A 5,240-nucleotide genomic window follows, 5' to 3' on the forward strand; every position below is an offset into this window, starting at 1 on the left:
TAAAAGCCTACCTTAACTCATGTCTCTGAGAGTTATTGATGGTACATCAATTTTATTGGCTGGAAATTTTAAAACATGGAAAGTATTTTACATCCGGAAAAATTGGCCATTGATCCTCAAAACTCAGAAGCAGCTCTTGCCTTTGAACTCTGGCTTGCATGCTTCCAATCATACTTGCAGGAGATTCGCATGACTGATTCCACTATTATGCACAAAATCCTCCTTTCCTCCTTTCGAGGGTCAGCCTGAAAGTTTACTCCCTTATCAGGGACCTGCCAACCTACCAAGGGGCACTGGACGCCCTCAAAAGACAGTACCTGCAGCCGGTGAACACCGTCTACACAAGACATCACTTAGCGACGCAGCGGCAGCGGGCCGGAGAGTCGAGCGCTGAGTTTGTCCAGGCCCTACAGACACTCGTGCGGGCCTGCGACTGCAGGGGACTGACGGTGGAACAGCATGCGGAGCTCCTGGTACGAGACGCCTTCGTTACGGGGATCAGGTCAGTGTATGTGCACCAGCGGCTGCTGGAAAACGCCGATCTTACCTTATGCTCGGCAATCGAGATGGCTGACACGCTGGAGGCTGCTCTGCATGATGCTAACGCTGTCCAGCCGCGCGATCCCCCGCCGGTTCCATGGATGCTGCAGACCCCGCCACCCGCGAGCAAATCGACCACCGCTGCTGCCACTCGCAAGTCCACAAACTCCCCGAAACCGACCACAGCTGCTGCCAGTTGCAAGTCCGTGCAGCGTTACTTCTGTGGACTCGAAAAGTGCCCCCAAAATCGCTGCCTGGCCCGAGAAGCTACCTGCTTCAGCTGCGGAAAGAAGGGCCATTTCGCCAAGGTCTGTAAGTCTAAACCACGAGCGGGGTTGAGCAGTGCCGTGTGCGAGGCATGGAGGTCGCCATTTTGCCTGCCCGCCTCATGTGAGGCATGGGGGTGGCCATCTTGGTTGCCGCCATCTTGCCTGCCCGCCTTGTGCGAGACATGGGGGTGGCCATCTTTGTCGGTGCCACCTTGCCCCGCCTCCGACCCATGGGTGCTTATCTGGCACCAAGACGGCGATTCAACTCTGGCCTCCGTAACCCTCGACTAAAGTGCCCCACACCAGCTTGCAAGGTCAATGATGGACATCCTGGTGGAGGGGCACAGGACTAGCTGCCTGTTTGACATGGACAGCACTGAGAGTTTTATTCACCCGGACACGGTGCAACGCTGCGGACTCGTGACACGGCCTGTAAGCCAGAGGGTCACCATGGCTTCTGGGTCGCATTCCACAGACATCTGGGGGGGGGGGGTTGTGTAGTGGCATTGGTGGTGCAGGGCACAGAATATCGGGACTTTGCGCTACTGGTCGTGCCTCAACTGTGCGTGCTTGTGCTATCGGGGCTGGACTTCCAGAGCCACCTAAAAAGTGTGACTATGGCAGGGATCCTCAGTTTTGTGGGACGTCGTTATATACCCCACTACCGACCACACACACACACACACACACACACACACCAACACCCCCCAACACCAACCCGCACATCTCACCCAGCCCCATGCCGACATGCTTTTTTCCATAGATGCTGCCTGGCCTGCTGAGTTCCTCCAGCACTCTTTGTCTATTCCTTTGCTACTGTTGATTTTTGTTCGGGCACTGTCCTTGGAGATGTGAGCAAAAGTAGCCTTGCTTCATGTGGAAGACCAAATTGTAACTATAGATAGACACAAGAGACTGCAGAGGTGACGAGAGATCTTGACGAAAACGGTTAGGACCTAAGTGCTGGGGTATCTGAGGTCAGGATCGAGACACGGTAACGAGACTGAAACAAGAACTGAGCATCGAACAAGATGCTAGACAATAACCCGAGTTAAGCTTCTGTTTGATCACTGAACCTCTATTCAGGTAAGCTTTACTTACTGAAAAGCTGGTGCGAAAACATAGCAGGCATTTAGCAGGATGGTCCTGATTCCTTAAGGAGGCCGAGCCAACTGTTCGTACTCCAAAGAGCTGGAGCATTGAAATTCTGGAAGCCGGCGCGCTTGGGCGTGTATCGTAACAGCAGGTGTTGGAGGAATAAACAATCTACTGGAGGAACTCAGCAAGCTGAGCTGCATCTGTGCAGGGAAAGGAATTGTCAACATTTCAGGCTGAAACCCTTTTTGCCAGCCTCCTAGGCACCTGTAGCATCAAAATCCAGCAGGACTCATGATGCAGATGGAGTGAGGAAGTAGCAGTGGTGGGTAGGAATGGCATAGGTGGGGAGGGACCTGCAGAGAAAATGCCTTCATATTGTAAATGTGAGTATTCCTTACTGGCCAATACCAGCTGTTGTCCAGCGTCAACAAAGAGGTGGTCATGGGTTTCGTTGGAGTGGTTATAGGATTGCTTAGAGTAAGTGGACTGGGTCATGTTCGAGGACTCATCAGAGAATTGAAATTAATTTGCCACAGTTGTCACGGACTTTATAAAGGCACTCGTGGATGAGCGAGGACTCACAAAATCATTCAGAATCTTCCCCAACCGGAAGCCCCGGATGAACCAAGGAATCCGCAATCTGCTGTAGGCAACTCAGGAAAGTACACGAGATCCAGGTACCACCTCCAGAAAGTCACGTCACACGTGAAGTGGCATTTCTGGACCAAAGTTGAAATACAGAATGATGCGCGACAGCTGAGGCAGGGCTTGAATACCATCACTCCCTACAAAGCAAAACCAAACAACTATGTGACAATGGAGTTTCACTCCCAGATGAGCTCAATGCTTTTTACGCTCACTTTGACTGACAGAACATGGAAGCACTTACACAAACTCTCACAGCCCCAACGACCCTGTGATTTCAGCCTTTGAGGCGGACATGAGAGTAGCCTTCAGCAGGGTGAACCCACAGAAAGCGTTTGTCCCAGCTGGTGTACCTGGCTGAACACTGAAGACCTGTGCAAATCAGCTAGCTGGAGTGTTTACCAACATCCTTAACCTCTTGATTCAGCAGTGTGGAGTACCCACCCGCTTCAAGCAGACTTCAATCGTACTGGTGCTCGAGAAGAACGTGGTCACCTGCCTCAATTACTCTTGTCCAGTGGCACTTGCGTCCACTGTGATGAAGTGCTTTGAGAGGCTGGTCATGAAGCACATCAACTTCTGCCTGAGCAGTGACTTGGATCTGCTGCAGCTTGCTTACTTTCTCAATAGGCCAGTGGCAGATGCAATTTCACTGGCACTCCACTCTGCTCTGGAAACATCTGTGTAAGCAGTCAGGATCCTTTCCACTCTGCATCTGTAGAAGCTTGTCAGTGTTTCAGAAAACATGCTGAATCTGTGTGAACCCCTAAGAAAGTAGAGGCAATGCCATTCCTCGTTTGTGATGGCAGTTACATTCTGACCCTCTGAGATGATAACAGCAAGGAGTGTTAAATGACACAGATTGGAAGCACAGGAAGGAGATAGATAGTCTTGTGACATGCTGTTATGACAAAAACCTTTCCCTCGTGCCGCCGGAACAAGAGAGCATTGACCGGTCATTGACTTCAGAAAGGGGGAAGAGGATGGTGCACATACTCCTCCCCACATCGTTGGTACTGAGGTCAAGACCATTAAAAGCTGACAAGTGACACCACCAATAGCTTGTCCAACCACATAGACATCCTTAGCCAAGAAAACTCACCAAGAGCTATACTTCCTCATGAAACTAAAGAAATTAGGCATTGGAAATTAGAAATAGAAATTAGAAATTTAAATGAAACTCTGTAGAAAGCATCTTACTTGGATGCGTATCAGTTTGGTATGGCCGCTGCTCTGAGATCGCAAACAACTGGCAGAGTTACGGACACAACTCAATTCATCAGAAACCAGCCTCTCCTCTATTGACTCAGTCTGCACTTTTCAGTGCCTCAATAAAGTAACTCCACCCACCCAGCCATTCTCCTTTCTCCCCCCTTCCACCACATAGAAGATACAAAAAGTTTGAAAGCAGTGACCACTAGGCTAAAGGTCAGTTCCTTCCCCACTGTAATAAGACAATTGAACGGTCCCCTACTATGAGAAGATGATTTTGTGACCTCACCGTTTGGTCTTGCACCTTACCGTCTCCCTGCACTGCACGTTCTCAGTAATCAGAATCAGAACGAAATTTATCGTCACTGACAAACACCCAGTGACCGCTCTATGAAGTACACCTGAGCACCAGCTCAATAATGCAAGTATCTAATCTGCCAATCATGTGGCAGCAACTCAATGCACGAAAGCACGCAGGCATGGTCAAGAGGTTCAGTTGTAGTCCAGCCCAAACACCAGAACGGGGAAGAATCTTGATCTCAGAGACTTTTGCCGCCAGATAGGGAGGTTTGAGTACCTCGGAAACTGCTGATTTTCCAGGATTTTCACACACAAGGGTCTCCAGGGTTTGCAGAAAATGGTGCGAGCAAAATAACAACGAAATAAAAAGAAAATCCAGAGAGTGGCAGTTCTGTGGGTGAAGAAGCCTTGTTAATGAGAGAGGCCAGGAGAGGGTAGAAGAGAGTTGTGAAAGCTGATAGGAAGTCGACATTGACTCAAATAAACCTGTGGTGTGCAGAAGAGCGTCTCTAAATACAAGTCACGTTGAACCTTGAAGTGGACGGGCTATAGCAGCAGAAGACCGTGACCATACACTCATTGGCTGCTTTATTAGAGGTCCCTAATAAAGTGGCCACGTGGGTGTATGTTGTGAATGTTGCTGTTTGAATGGCAATGGTGCAGTACAAGACACAAAAACTACTGTTAATCTTGATAGACAGTGCAAAATATTCTGCATTCCGTCCTACCTCAATGCCCTTTTGTAATAAGTGCTTCATATGAATGGCATGCAAAACAAAATTTTTCACTGTACCTTGGACATATTAAATCAACTTACAAGCTTAAATTTGCCAATCTAAAAACCTTTTCTCACTTCCTTATATCACCAAATGCACCTTCTGCTTAAAATATATATCCACATATTTGGATGTTGACAACTTCAGCTAAATTACGGTTTCAGTTCAAGTTATTATCACGCCTTACAATTATGCTATTATAATGCCACGTATAAATAATAGATTGTATCTGCACTAAGCAAGATGTTTGTCCAACGTTCAAGCTCGTTGGTGCTTTCCTTTTGGCCAACAATGGAGTAGTGATGCTGGACTATCGACACCCAACACATCTTTAACCTGACGAGAAGACACGGGAGACTGCAGGTACTCGAATCTGAAGCAATATGCCAACGTTAGAGGA

The sequence above is a fragment of the Hypanus sabinus genome, chromosome 1, assembly GCF_030144855.1.
Source record: "Hypanus sabinus isolate sHypSab1 chromosome 1, sHypSab1.hap1, whole genome shotgun sequence".
NCBI classification, from domain to species: Eukaryota; Metazoa; Chordata; class Chondrichthyes; order Myliobatiformes; family Dasyatidae; genus Hypanus; species Hypanus sabinus.